We start from the raw sequence: 16,333 nt of genomic DNA, 5'->3' as shown, positions 1-16,333 counted from the left end.
AAAAAAAAAAGCGCTACCCCTGTCCTCAGTTTGTGTGTGGTATTACAGTTCAGCTCCATTCACTTCAATGGAACTGAGGACAAGAGTAATGTCTTAATGTTTTAAAGGGGTAATCCAGGCTTAGAAAAACAAGCAGCTTTTTTCCCCCCACTAACTGCACCTTTCTTACCTTAGTTGGTTTTGCAGCTCAGTTCCATTGAAGTCAATGGGAGCTGATTGTAATGCCACACACAACCTGAGGACAGGGGTGGGGCTGTTTTTGCAAGAATAAAAAAAAAATAGCTGTGCATCCTCGAACCCCTTCAATAGCGTAATCCCTACAAGGGTGCGTTCACACCGAGGAATCCGCGCGGAGAAGTTCCCGTAGATTCCGCCGCTCGCGTCTCTGTTTGTTCTATAGAATCCATTTTATGGTCAGGCGGATTCTGCCATCCGCCTAAAATATGGGCATGTAAATTCTTTGGGCGGATGGCAGAATCTGCCTGACCATAGAACGGAGTCTATGGGACGCGCGGATATGTGAGCGGCGGAATCTACGGGAACTTCTCTGCGCGGATTCCTCAGTGTGAACGCACCCTTACAAAGCAAATGTTGGGCGTTGGCTCTTACAGGAGGAACAATACAACACCAAGCTGTAAGTGTATTCCTATATTGACAACTAGGTGTTATGACTCCCACAACAGTACGATGTCTGTATGTAAGTGTCATTTACAGTAGGTATAATGGAGGAACAGTGTATGGTTGTAATAATATAAGCCCATGATTGTTTATATATACAAGGGTTTCTCGCTCTCCTCTGTTTTCTATAACTCTTCGCTCAGTAGAGTAACAGTCTTGGTTATAATACATGACCTCATGCAAACAGAGCACAAGATTTACTGGAAATCAATTGTCTGTCCGATAAGTGAACCAAAACAAGGGCTACGATTCTACGCGAAGAAGAATATGGTGTCACATGCCGGCCTTAGGTCACCGGATGACGGAAGATGTGTCTGGTGAATCGCAGTGCAGTGGTCTTCCTGGTAACATCCCGGGGGGGCTTTATCCTTTGATGGACGTTAACCAAAAGAAAAATAACTTGCGTCAAAGATTTTAATGGTTTATAGCATGCGTCTCCAAACTGCGGCCCTCCTGCTGTAGCAATATTTCCTATCATGCATAGACAGCCCAATCTAAGGGTCCATTTACACAGAAAGATTATTTGAAAGATTATCTGCCAAATATTTGAAGCCAAAGCCAGGAATGGATTTGAAAAGAGAAATCTCAGGCTTTCCGTTATGACCTGATCTGTATTTATAGTCCGTTTCTGGCTTTGGCTTCAAACCTTTGGCAGATAATCTGTCAGATAATCTTTCTGTGTAAATAAACCCTAATGCGAAGTAGGGATGCACGATGCACCGAAATATCGATACTACTATCGATATTTCGGGCCAAAAAACGATTCGGTACCAGGATTTCCTGGTATCGATACTTTATATTAAGCTGCCTAATAACGCAGCTTAATATAAAGTATAGAGCAGTGAACATGGCCGGCGGCTAGCTAAGCGCCGGCCATGTTCTCTGTGTGCTGCCCTCTGCCCCCTGGCGTCACTTCCTCCTCCTCCGCCCGCCCCTTCCTCCGCTCACTGCAGTGAGAAGTTATAGCCGCACACAGAGATCGCATATGCCGGCTATGTAACTTGTGCAGATGCCGCTGTCACACTGACAGCGGCATCTGACCCATCCTGAGCCTCTCCAGAAGCAGTGGGGGTCGGCTACTATGTGTAACAGACCCCCGCTGCTAATCACCCGCAGCCTGTCACACCTCAGCCTCCTGTCCCCCTGTCATGCAGCAGCCGGTGTGAGGAGCTGCGTCTAGGGCTGAAGACTCTGATGCTCGCTCGCTCTCCGTCCATCCCCGGCGCTGTTCCTATGCATATTCATGTGTGCACACTCGGTGGCTGCGCTTCCTGACCGGCCTGAGTGTGCACACATGAATATGCACGGAGGAACGGAGACCTGACAGCTGGGAGCTTCCCGGAGCTGAGGGGAGGGGGATTTGTAAAGGGAGCTCATTTAAGGTGGAACAGACAGCCTGAATCTTGGCCAGCAGCAAAGGTTAATCTTCCTGGTGGCCGAGGTTCAGGCTGTCTGTTCCACCTTAAACTCCCTTTACAAATCCCCCTCCCCTCAGCTTTGACAAGCCTCATGCTTTGAGTGGTACCGCAGTGAGAGCGGGGGATGTGTGCAGACATTGCAAACATCCCTGCCCTCTGGTGTGCCCCCCCCCACATCCCTGCCCTCTGGTGTGCCCCCCCCACATCCCTGCCCTCTAGTGTGCCCCCCCCCACATCCCTGCCCTCTAGTGTGCCCCCCCCCAGCCACATCCCTGCCCTCTGGTGTGCCCCCCACACCCCTGCCCTCTGGTGTGCCCCCCCCCCCACATCCCTGCCCTCTAGTGTGCCCCCCCCCACATCCCTGCCCTCTGGTGTGCCCCCCCCCCCACATCCCTGCCCTCTGGTGTGCCCCCCCCCACATCCCTGCCCTCTGGTGTGCCCCCCCCCCCCAGCCACATCCCTGCCCTCTGGTGTGCCCCCCCCCCCCACATCCCTGCCCTCTGGTGTGCCCCCCCCCCACATCCCTGCCCTCTAGTGTGCCCCCCCCCCCACATCCCTGCCCTCTGGTGTGCCCCCCCCCCCCCACATCCCTGCCCTCTAGTGTGCCCCCCCCCCACATCCCTGCCCTCTGGTGTGCCCCCCCCCCCACCTCCCTGCCCTCTGGTGTGCCCCCCCCCCCACATCCCTGCCCTCTGGTGTGCCCCCCACATCCCTGCCCTCTGGTGTGCCCCCCCCCCACATCCCTGCCCTCTAGTGTGCCCCTAACATTCCTGCCCTTAAACCCCTGCCCTCTGACAGGAACTGACCTGCCAGGCAGAGTAACCCTCTCTTGTCTGTCCAGACCTGGCAGCCTTCACCAGCTCCCTGCAGTGTGGGGGTTGTAGTCTGTACTCAGTGGCGGATTAAATGTACCCTGGGCCCTGGACTGTTCACCCAACCTGGATCCCCCCCGTCAATCCGCCCACTACTGCCCCCCCCCCCCATGCTGTCCCCAATAAACACAATGTTTGGTCCCTTGCTGCACAGAGGATGTCAGGAGAGGAGGGGGCTGATCTTATAGGGGAGGTCACAGCAGCACAGAGGATGTCAGGAGAGGAGGGGGCTGATCTTATAGGGGAGGTCACAGCGTCACAGCAGCACAGAGAATGTCAGGAGAGGAGGGGGCTGATTTTATAGGGGAGGTCACAGCGTCACAGCAGCACAGAGAATGTCAGGAGAGGAGGGGACTGATCTTATAGGGAGGTCACAGCAGCACAGAGGATGTCAAGAGAGGAGGGGGCTGATCTTATAGGAGAGGTCACAGCAGCACAAAGAATGTCAGGAGATGAGGGTGCTGATCTTATAGGGGAGGTCACAGCAGCACAGAGGATGTCAGGAGAGGAGTGTGCTGATCGATAGGGGAGGTCACAGCAGCACAGAGGATGTCAGGAGAGGAGTGTGCTGATCGATAGAGGAGGTCACAGCTGCACAGAGGATGTCAGGAGAGGAGGGGTCTGATCTTATAGGGGAGGTCCCAGCGTCCCAGCAGCACAGAGGATGTCAGGAGAGGAGGGTGGTGATCTATAGGGGAGGTCACAGCAGCACAGAGGATGTCAGGAGAGGAAGGAGTGTGCTGATCTTATGAGAGGTCACAGCAGCACAGAGGATGTCAGGAAAGGAGTGTGCTGATCTATAGAGGAGGTCACAGCAGCACAGAGGATGTCAGGAGAGGAGTGTGCTGATCTATGGGGAGGTCACAGCAGCACAGAGGATGTCAGGAGAGGAGTGTGCTGATCTATGGGGAGGTCACAGCAGCACAGAGGATGTCAGGAGAGGAGGGTGCTGATCTATGGGGAGGTCACAGCAGCACAGAGGATGTCAGGAGAGGAGTGTGCTGATCTATAGGGGACGTCACAACAGCACAGAGGATGTCAGGAAAGGAGTGTGCTGATCTATAGAGGAGGTCACAGCAGCACAGAGGATGTCAGGAGAGGAGGGGGCTGATCTTATAGGGGGGGACACAGCAGCACAGAGGATGTCAGGAGAGGAGGGTGCTGATCTATAGGGGACGTCACAACAGCACAGAGGATGTCAGGAAAGGAGTGTGCTGATCGATAGAGGAGGTCACAGCAGCACAGAGGATGTCAGGAGAGGAGGGGTCTGATCTTATAGGGGAGGTCCCAGCGTCCCAGCAGCACAGAGGATGTCAGGAGAGGAGGGTGGTGATCTATAGGGGAGGTCACAGCAGCACAGAGGATGTCAGGAGAGGAAGGAGTGTGCTGATCTTATGAGAGGTCACAGCAGCACAGAGGATGTCAGGAAAGGAGTGTGCTGATCTATAGAGGAGGTCACAGCAGCACAGAGGATGTCAGGAGAGGAGTGTGCTGATCTATGGGGAGGTCACAGCAGCACAGAGGATGTCAGGAGAGGAGTGTGCTGATCTATAGGGGACGTCACAACAGCACAGAGGATGTCAGGAGAGGAGGGTGCTGATCTTATAAGGGGGGGGTTGTATTTTTTTTCGAGGTATCGAACTGGTATTGAGTATCGAACTAAAAAATCAAGTATTGGTATCGAACTCAAAATTCTGGTATCGTGACATCACTAATGCGAAGTTTACACGAGGCGATTATTGGCCCGATCGTACGATTAACGATTTTGAAGTAACGATTTTTTTTTTTATAACGATCAGCGTTTAGATGGAACGATATATCGTACAGAAAATTTGTTTTGCGATCGCTTAAGCCTATCTCACACATAGGTAAAATGAGTGAACGACTGTTTACACGGAACGATCGGCGAATTTTAAGAACAAATCGACGATTTAAGAACAAGTTAAAAGATCAAAATGAACGATTTATCGATCGTTCGCCGTGTTTACACGTATGATTATCGTTCAAATTCGATCGTTATCGCGAAAATTCGCCCGATAATCGTTCCGTGTAAATGTAGCATAAAGCTTTGGCTGTCCAGGCATGATGGAAATTTGCAACAGCTGGAGAGCCGCAATTTGGAGACCCTATGGTGTATAGTATATAACCTTGGTTCTTCAGGCGTGATGGAAGTTGTAGTTTTGCAATAGATCGAGAGCCCTGGGTTGGATAATCTGATCTCGATGTTTACTTGCAACCAAGCCATTGTCCTGTTTAGCTATGAACCTGATAACCCCCCCCCCCCCCCCTCCATTGATGCAGTCTTATGGGTCTAAAATAGTTAAGAGTAGAGATGAGCGAACCGGGTTCGAGTCGATCTGAACCCGAACGATCGGCATTTGATTAGCGGGGGCTGCTGAACTTGGATAAAGCTCTAAGGTTGTCTGGAAAACATGGATACAGCCAATGACTATATCCATGATTTCCACATAGCCTTAGGGCTTTATCCAACTTCAGCAGCCACCGCTAATCAAATGCCGAAAGTTTGGGTTCGGATGGAATTGAGCATGCTCCAGATATGACTTATTACACCGAACGATTTGCGAACAATTTGCAAACGACCAAACGATACCAGTAGGTCAGAATTCTATTAAACGATTTCTCGTTGTCTGCTATTACACGAAATTACACGTTATTTAAATCCGAATGATCTAACGATTTTTCGAACGATAATCGTTCCGTGTAATACGGCCCTAAGTCTTTAGGTATTATAGAGATCATAGCGATGTTCTCCAGTAGATACATTCCTTTTATGGCACTTGTGGCTTCTAAAGATGAGCGCAACTCTTTTGGCGCTCGATTACTGGTGATTGAGGAAGTTGGATGCAGCTCTAGGACGTCCAAGAAAACATGGATACAGCCTATGGCCTATAGTGGACTCTTGTTTTCCTGGACTCCCTAGGGTTGCATCCAACTTCGGCCACTGGTAATCAAATACTGAATGATTGAGCATGCTCTAGTTCCACTCATCTTTAGTAACTACCGGTCCATGTAATGAATGAGCCTTTTTACGTGAGCACAGTCCTTTCCAATCCCTTACACTTACATTTTTTTGCTTTAACATTAAATCCAACAGGATATTCACTGGAATGAGTGGAGGGCACTGCGCATGCCCCTGGAATTCCATTCATTCTTGTCGCAGTCTAAAGACATTGCCGCGTGCTGCGCTCTGTTCATTCCTGTCCAGTTTTCCAGCATGCTTAGTATTGGTGAGGGTCTCGTGAGCAGTCAGACCCCACTGATTTGCAAAAATAAAGGGGCAATCACACGTAACGTAAATACGGACAATAGGCTACGGAACAGAATTCAAATTTGCTGACATCATCATCCGTTATGATGCTGGTAGGTCCGAAACTGTTTAAATCTTCATGCTACTGTTAGTAGTGCGAAGACTGAACCAATTTTGGTCAGTACAGTAATGCGAAGATTTAAACAGTTTAGAAGCTCCCGGCATCATAATGGATCATGATGGCGGGAACTCGGTTCTGTAATACATTGTCCGTCTTTACAGACCATGCACGGACCGTGTGAATTCCCCAACCAACTTTGTAAAAATTTTAAATAACCAATATAAATAGCTAAAATCTCCACCATCAAATCTTCAGCGGATTAGGTTATTCCAGTGGTGTAGATGTGCAGTAGTTAAAGGGGTTATCCGGCGCTACAAAAACATGGCCACTTTTCCCCCTTCTCTTGTCTCCAGTTCAGGTGTGGTTTGCAATTAAGCTCCATTTACTTCAATGGAACTGAGTTTCAAAACCCCACCCAAACTGGAGACAATAGTAGGGGGAAAGTGGCCATGTTTTTGTAGTGCTGGATAACCCCTTTATTACAGGTCAACTTTTTTAAAATCATGGTAAATCCTTTGGGCTAATATTCACACAGGCATATTACAGCTGTTTTTTTTTTTTTTTTTAATGTCTGTATTACCACTGCAGGCCCTGGCCTGATGGTAGATCCGTTGACCCGAACGGGACGCGCGTCAGGTCTGGTCATTAGACTTGTGGATCCTGCACCCATAATACGCCTGCATGAAACTGGCCCTACAGTGTGTTCATGCTATATCTATCTATCTATCTATCTATCACTAAAATGTGAAATGACCACTTAACCCCCCCACACACAACTTTTTGTGTTTTTTTTTTTTTTTGTTTTTTTTTATAAGGTTGGTGGAAATAATTCAAAATGCAAAAAAAAAAAAAACTAAACAAAACAACCACCATATATGCAGCAATAATGGTTCCAGGTTTATTTCCTTGTTCACAATCACCTGATTTATGCTATATAGTCTGTAATCCCAAAAAAAAAATCCTGGTGCCTTGCTGAGGATACAATGAAGATGTCGCTTGTATAACCGGGCTCGGTGGCCACAGGCAGTAAATAGGAGAACAGCTGATTTGATCCCAGCAGTTTGCAGAGCTATTTATGGTAGATTAGCCCGGAGCATGTGTTCCTCTCTTCATGCCATAAATGGTTGCTCCTCTGTTAGGTTACCACACTGCATTTGGCTTGGAGTCTTCTGAGGTTGTAGCAATTCTCTAATTTCATGCGGGCAAACACAGGCATGGATAAAGACAACGCGGGCAAATTCAGCCTGCCCTGCTACCTGCAGCCGGAAACTTTTTACCAAAGTTTTTCTCGAGCCAATCGAGAATTTTCTGAGGGAGTGCTGGGATTGTCCTCTGGTCACATGTCTGGAGCGAGAGCGTTTTAGCTGCCGTCTGAGATTACTCCTCTTAGAACCTTCTTGGCAACCGGCGAAGAAAATGTCTGCTTATTAATATTCCCTCATTATCGCGCTTCAGTTCACGCCTGGGATTGACCTAATTTATTTTTTTTTACTCTTAACTTCTTTGGTTTTGTCTTTTTGTTTTGTTTAAATTCTTTTTATAAATTTTTTTTTTCTTGTATAATTTTTTGTTTTTTAAATCCCAAAATGGCCGATTCTAGGAATCATTAAAGTAAGTCATTTTTCGAAATGGAAGTGTTACGAAAGTTTGGGCTTTTCTGTCGTGTTGCAAAGAATGAAATGTATGCGCAGATATTGCATGAAAAGATATAAGGCTGTTTCTGAGGTCTGGGTGTGCTTTATAGCCCTTATTAATAACAGCTGTAGGAAGGACATGTGGAGTTGGTTTGCAGATATTTTATTATGATGGAGCTAAATTTAGAAGAGTTTCGGAATTGCTCGTTAAAGATTCTTTGTGTATATAGTTATAGCCTTAGGTATTTTTACAGGTTTTATATTGTTGTTTATCTCATATTATTTGAAACCGCCTTTTACTTTAAGGTGTTATATGTATGGAGTTATTGGGGTTCAACTTTTTTTTTTCTACCTATGTAGTGGCCTCCTGATGTATTCTTATGAAATTTATATGGCTCCCCCCCCCCCCCCCCCCAACTTTTGGTGTTCTTTTCCCCCCTATGGTGGAGGCCTAGTAACAGGATTCCTAGTATACACTTTGATATGTAGCATATCTTGTATATAATCCTTTTGCTTTTGCTTTTTTTAACTTTATATGGATATATACAATGTTGATCTTACGGTTTTGGGTGATCACATTGGACGACTTTGTCTTGTTGTTTTTGACCAGTTTGACTTACTATTCTGTAAGTTCGGCTTTTGGATTTAGATACTTGACCTCGAGAGACTTTGGGTGCAGATTTGGTACACTCTATTGTCAGATAGTAGTGTTAAAAGGGTTATCCAGTGCTACAAAAACATGGCCACTTTCTTTCAGAGACAGCTCCACTCTTGTCTCCAGTTCAGGTGCAGTTTGCAATTAAGCTCCATTCACTTCAATGGAACTGAGCAGCAAAACCCCAACCAAGCTGGAGACAAGAGTGGGGCTGTCTCTGGAAGAAAGTCAACATGTTTTTGGAGTGCTGGATAACCCCTTTAAACAATGGCTCTTGATCTGTTGCAGTCCAATGCTGCTACTTGGGCTAAATTTGGAAATGTCTGAGTTGCCTTAGTTATCTGCCAGGAAGCTACAACGCATGAGATATTGAGAGATGTCATCTGAACGGGACGGTGAATGACGTCGCTAAATTTCTATCTTGTTTGATGGTATTCTTTTTCTGTGACTCGCGTTGTCTAGTAATCTTTTAGGCTGGAAACATACATAGCCAAAGCTGGAAGTGGATCCAGCAGGAAGTAGTAGATGTCCTTCCACTTCTGGCATCATAAACTGCTCACTTTCTTCCTTCGTTCTATGGAGACGTTGATGATGGAATAATGGTAGCCAATACAGGTGGTACACCTGTGACGTGATGTTTGTGGTTGAGTAACACTCAGCATTTCAGCTGTAATGGATCTTCTTGTTCGTTCCTTCTGCCCAACCACATGGGTCTTCAATATTGCTTTGAGTGGGGGTTTTTTTTGTTTGTTTTTTTAGGGCAATAGCTATAACTAGTCACTATTAAGGCTATGTTCACATCTGCATAGAAGCTTGTTTTTCTCTGTTCATGTGCCATGTCATTGGGGCAGAAGCCCTAAAGAACAAAGTTGTAGGCTCTGCTACACGATGGACACCAATGGAGCCTTGCAGCCTATTGACTTTATTAAGGCCTATCCGGTTTCTGGCCTTCTTTCGACTGGGCAACAAAAATAACTACAACAACGTTTCACATGAAGGTGTGAACTTTGTGATAATTAAGTTCTGAGTTGAAAAAGACCATGTAAAATAATCATAATTCTATATCATGATGGTTAAAATGGTTTTCTTGTTGGAATTATGATACGTAACTGCAAGCTGCCGAGTGTGTCATTGCTAGTCCTGGTTAAGACGTTGTATTAGTAATGGAGTATGTAATGGTTACATATGCTTTTAATGTAGGTATACAGGTTTTGTTTTTCCTGAACGGGTTTCCTCTTTTCCATGAAACTGTTGTCGTAAGATTCTACCCATAGGCCCTGGTGTATCTTTTCTCTTGGAACCGGTTGCTTACATTGGTAGTTGAGTAATGTTACTTGGAGTTGAAAAATTAGACCCCAATCAAGTCTGTTAGGTCTTCCACAGGATTTTTTGGGGGGACTGGTACTGATGACTTATCCTATGGGTAGGCCACCCATATTACTTTGGTGGGGGGTGGCTCTTGACACTCCCAAGCATCAGCAGGTTTAAGAGGTCATAGTGCTTAGGTGAGTGATGCAGCTTCTCCATTACCAGCCAATGACTATTAGGAACCTTGAGACATTTTGCAAGGAAATAAAATGTTGCATAAATAAAGACCATGCCAAATATCTATATGCTATATACTAATAAACCAAATGATGTGTTTCCAACCAAACCTTTTGGCATAGCCTTGCGTCTTACAATTACATCAGGGTTTTATGATGCTTTGCAAAAACAAATTCAATTTGTTCACGACTTTTATATGTTAGTCTTAATGTGATCCAAGAAAATGGTTCCAAACCTTCGTCCCTCTGGTGTCAGAGAAAAGATCCTTCCTTATTAGTAAGCGTTGCCAAACTGACTGACTCATTGCTGGAGCTGGGTCATCCTGTAATGTGTCCTAGATGGCTTCTGTCCAGTTGTTTCTTACTAAATTGGATTTCGCCCCCTCCCCATTTAAGAATAAATAGTCTGATCTTGAGAATTGTTAAAAATCCTAAAAAAAAACAACTAAATTCAGAAAAAGTTGAGAGACTCGACACAGAACTATGTAAAAATGACCCGATAGTGAAGATGTATTTGGGCCATTGATGAATCATGTCTGTCAGGGAAATTATTCCTGTTTACTGACTTTGTGTTCTCTGAGTATACATAGCTAGTTTATACAACTGAAAGCTCTTTAGGCAAGTAAATGTGCAAAGAAATCCAGACCTAAGGGTATGACCCTTCTCATTGTAGAGTCCTGGTCCTGGTCTCTTCATTGAGCTGATGTGTTTGGTTGTCAGATGTGTGACCCAAACTGTTTTATGGTGGTCCAGTGTATCCTGCTAGTGTCACACTGTTTAAGATTAGATCGTCTACACATCTCGATGAACCATATTGTTCCTATAAAAAGACACACCGTATATCCGTGTCACATTGGCTGGCTGTGGGCAGGTCAGATCTTGAAGTGACCATGTTGGTTGTTGGGTAATTTTAGGCAGAGGTGTTGCTTTGATACCATCCCAGAGACATGTTATTTTACAAGCGAAAAAAAAAAAGTTTTGTTTTTCTGTTGCTAACACCACGTTGTCATATGCCACATGGATTTCTTTTCATATATGGAGACTAAAGGCAGATAGACCTTATTACTGAAGAGATGATCTCATCCCCATGCCTGGCATTTCCACAATGTGGTCATAAAAATAACCTAACAAGGTTACCGGGAAAGCTGAGGGAACATTGTACACATTGACAGGGATATAGGCCTTAGCTGCGTGTATCTTACTAAACTGTAATTTCCTGTGTTCACACTGTGCATTTTTGTTGCGTTTTAACCAACGGTAGTGACAGGGAGTCCACCAACCGGAAGAGAAGACGCATGTTAAAAAACGGAGCAGAATTGCACAGCGTGATGAGTGAAATTACTGAATGTTTAGGTTCAGCTTGGCATTTGGCTGCTGGTGGCTGAAGTAGTTAAAGCGAATGTACCATAAGCTACATCGCTTTTAGATTTTTACATGAAGACTAGCGCAGGCGTGGGAATGATGGTGTTGCAGTTCTGTTTTTGAACTGTGCCTCAGTTCCTGCAAATGGCGCTGTTCTATTCAATGGGACCGCGTCACAGAGGGGGAGTGGTTTTGTCACATGGTGGTAGGGAGGGCGCCCCCACCTCCAGTGCTTCAGGCCAGGCCAGTACCTGGGGATAGACTGGCCCTGTGCATGAGAATTGGGCCATGGCACCGTGTCAACAAGCAGTTGCAGCTCTCCGGCCTCCTCTTTGTTTCCTCCTCCTTTCTCTGTTTTAAATAATTTCATATCTGCCTCCAGTTCCTGCACCGCTGATGACGCGCATGTCCTGTGCCCTAAACTCATCAAAGTGCCGTACTCAGGAAGAGCGGTGCATGCATGCTGAGCAGTGACGCTTACTTCGTCAATGTGCGTGTGCTGCTCTTCGTTACGGTAAACTGTGCTGAGAGAGAATGCATTTACTTTTTTGTAGCTTCTCTAGCGCAGAAGACTTAACCCTTATTACACGTTTTGTGTAATAGGGCCTTTAAAGTGACTGTACCACCAGGCCCAGGCTGAAGCACTAGAGCACTTAGTGGGAAGAAACCGCAGCCCCTCCATGATGTGACTCCATTAGAATCAATGGAACCCTATCATAGAGGGGCTAGGGTTTCCTCCCAATAAGGGTGGGTCGGCCCGCCTCCAGTGCTTCAGCCTGGGCCTGGTGGTACAGAAAACCTGGATAAATCCGACACTGAATGTGGGCATGTACAGACACAATCCCAGAGATTGTATATAGCAATGTTCCTATTAACCTCATTTTAAATATCCATTATTTTCATTAATAACTGTATATATAATAATCCCCATATGTTCTGCATGAGATTTATTAATTCTTAAAACTTGGATGATCAGTTAAATGAACATAATCCCTTGATTGTTGCGCTTCGTTACGGTAAATTAAGTTTGGATTTAACCAGAAGTTGGCTCCGGTACAGGGATGTGTTCAGACAGTCTTTCTGTGCTGACAGAGAATGCATCTGCTTCTTTGTAGCTCCTCTAGTGCAGAAGACTACAGGAAAAGCATTAGGGCCCTATTCCACCGGACGATTATCGTTAAATCGTTCAAATCTAAACGATAATCGTTCGGTTGAAATGCAGTTAACGATTAACGACCGAACGAGAAATCTTTGATCGCTTTATAAGACCTGGACCTATTTTTATCGTTGCTCGTTCGCAAAACGTTCGCAAATCGTTCGCATTGAGTAAGACGCCGTTCGCAGTAGATACGAACGCAATAGTGAAGAAATAGCGAACAAAAACGATCGCAAATACGATCATAAGTAACGATTATCGTTCCATGGAAATGAGTGAACGTTTTCAGGTCTTTTGCAATAGCGGTCGTTTGAGATTGTTAATCATTAACGATTATGCGAACAATAATCGTCCGGTGGAATAGGGCCCTTAGGCCCAATCTCCCCTGAGAGGTCATGGCAGGGGTGCGAAGGATCAGGCATTAGATTTTAATCGCCCAAACCTTTTGTTCTTGGAGAAATAAGTTGCCGCCAGTGAAGTGCTTGCATGCTGCTGCAGAGATTATTGCCTATTGAGCAGGAAAAGGTAACAGAGTACACCGCTTGTTTACTCATAGACTGTGAATGGAGCAATGGCACTCATACGCGACTTGCTGCTCCATTCAGAACAAATACTTGGGGGTCCCATTCCAGAGTTCACAGGGGGTCCCAGTGTTCAGACCCCCTCATGATTTAACACTTTATTACTTTTTCTATGTATAGAGGATATGTTGTTTTAACTTGGAATACCACTTTAAAGGGGTTATCCAGCGCTACAAAAACTTGGTCACTTCTCCCCCTCTCTTGTCTCCAGGTCAGGTGTGGTTTGCAATTAAGCTCCATTTATTTCAATGGAACTGAGTTTGAAACCCCACCCAATCTGGAGATGAGAGGGGGAAAAGTGGCCATGTTTTTGTAGCGCTGGATAATGCTGTCGACTGATCTTTGCCTTCTATTCCACGGGACAATTATCGGCTATAACGGACGACATCGGCCAAATACTGCCGATAATCATTCTGTGAAATAGGGCCTTTAGGCCTTCTGCACATGGCTGTATACTGCTCCATAATGCAAATCTATGCAACCCGGACTGCAAATATGGACCATTTAAGTGTTGTTTCATGTATAAATACATACTTGTGCCATATTCTTTCCACTTACTATCATAATAAAATCCCTTTAAATAAATTCTGAAATTCCTATAGGCCGTTTTGTACACATAAAGTGTTTCTAGGTCGCACGTAACCTGGTATGGTAATATGCTCCTTTTCTAAAGTGTAAATTTAAGGGTTAAAGGTAGATGATAAAAATAATCCCTGATGTAATTCCCTATGTCTGCCTATCCTAGTTAGCCGAGAAGCTGGAAGCCCAGGGGAACATACTTCATTAAATCCCAGCCGCCATGTGACTTGGCACACAGACCTACTAAAAACCCACAGGTAGGGGAGGTCTACAGAACTGCAGCTATTACAGATCACTCTTTACAGGACTTAGAAAGTCACTGCTCACAAACTATGGACTTGTATACTCTCTAGAACCTGTGGCCCTTCAGCTGTTGCAAAACTACAACTCCCAGGATGCCCGGACAGCCGAAGGCTGTTCGGGCATCCTGGGAGTTGTAGTTTTGCAGCCGCTAAAGGTTCATGGACTTGTCAGAGTATATACAGATACACATAAAGGGGGAGATTTATCAAACATGGTGTAAAGTGAAACTGTCTCAGTTGCCCCTAGCAACCAATCAGATTCCACCTTCCATTCCTCACAGACTCTTTGGAAAATGAAAGGTGGAATCTGATTGGTTGCTAGGGGCAACTGAGCCAGTTTCACTTTACACCATGTTTGATAAATCTCCCCCAAAATATTTACTATTGTAGTTGAAAGACCCCATTAGGATACAAAGAGAATTCAGAAGCCCCTTCTCTACTAGAAGGTTCTTTTGCTCCTCACAAAAAGATCATTGCACAAGCCCCTATAGGGTACGTTCACACTTACCGGATCCGCAGCAGATTTTATTTAAGTAACTGAACACAGCATCAAATCTGCTGCGGATCCTGTAGGTGTGAACGCACCCTTAAGAACAGATAACTCTTGTATGTGAGTGGCCCAAATTGAATTCACTACACCCTAGGCCTGGTCTATTCTATCTCCTTTGACTTCAATGGGGTATTATGCAATGATCACAATGCAATTTCCCCATTGTACTTGCCCTAGAAACCTTTCCTAGAAATAATTCTTTATTATAATAAAAGTCGGAGAGAATTCTGACAAGAACCATATGTAGTAAATAGTGTATTTTCCATAATTCTTTAGGTGCTCTCGGCTTATACAGGATGACTAGTTTTGCAGGGACTTTTTTGGTCACAACTTATGGATATTGCTCTACTAGATATACACGTGATACAGGAATGTAAGGATAGACCGTCATACTAGAACTGCAAATATTCTTTAAAGGGGAACGGTCGGCAGGTTAGACAAATTCCAGGATTCCCTAGGGTGGCTTCCATCTTCGCCTGACTCGAGCTTGAGTTGCGCTCATCTCTGATGCAATTTTACTAGAGATGAGCGAACCTGGAGCATGCTTAAGTCCATCCGAACCCGAACTTTCAGCATTTGATTAGCGGTGGCTGCTGAACTTGGATAAAGCCCTAAGGCTATGTGGAAATCATGGATATAGTCATTGGCTGTATCCATGTTTTCCAGACAACCTTAGAGCTTTATCCAAGTTCAGCAGCCCCAGCTAATCAAATACCGAACGTTCGGGTTCGGATGGACTTGAACCCGAACCCAGTTCGTTCATCTCTAAATGTTACCTCTCCTCCCTCAATTCTTCCAAGTGCTTTCCTGAGTTTTAGTTTATTGATGCCACTTTGTAGTTTAAAGGGGGAACTATAAGCAGGTTAGACAAGTCTAACCTACTGATAGCCCCTATAGCACCCAGGACGCTTAGCATAATCCGGCCCGCCTACTCCATTGATGACACTTAGGGGCAGGGCAGTCATCCTAACAGTCCTAACGGCCAAAGATTATGTCGGCTAAAGGCGTGGGACCGATGCCGAGGAGGAAGGTAAGAGACATACCTTCCTCCTGAGTGATATAGAGGGCTATCAGCAGGTTAGATTTGTCTAACCTGCTGATAGTTCCCCTTTAAACTACACAGTGGCATTAATAAACTAAAACTTAGGACAGCACTTGGAAGAGGAAGGAGAAGTGACCTTGCATCAGAGATGAGCGCAACTCAAGCATGCTTGAGTCTGAAGAAGTTGGAAGCCACCCTAGGATGTCCTGGAAAATATGGGTATAGCCATATGATGTATACATGTTTTCCTGGCAGCCCAAGGGCAGCATCCAACTTCACCACCCACCGGGAGCCAAATGTCCAGCATCCAGTTTCGGAGGATGTTTCTTAACCCAAACAGTTTGGAAAGTCCGCTCATCGCTACCCAATAGTACAACCGATTACCTTTCCAAAGGATGGGTAATAAAGGTGTGGTTGTGGAGTATCCAACCACTGCAACCCCCACTGATCTCAAGAAAAAGGGTCCTGACTCTGAGTGCCCCTGTTTTAATAGAGCAGTGGTACAGCGTGCACACTGCCGCTCCATTCACTGGCTGAGCTCGCCAATTTATATACATCCCACAGAGCGTAA

This window comes from Dendropsophus ebraccatus, chromosome 2 (genome assembly GCF_027789765.1).
Source record: "Dendropsophus ebraccatus isolate aDenEbr1 chromosome 2, aDenEbr1.pat, whole genome shotgun sequence".
Taxonomy (NCBI): Eukaryota; Metazoa; Chordata; class Amphibia; order Anura; family Hylidae; genus Dendropsophus; species Dendropsophus ebraccatus.
Note: the sequence above shows the minus strand (reverse complement) of the source record.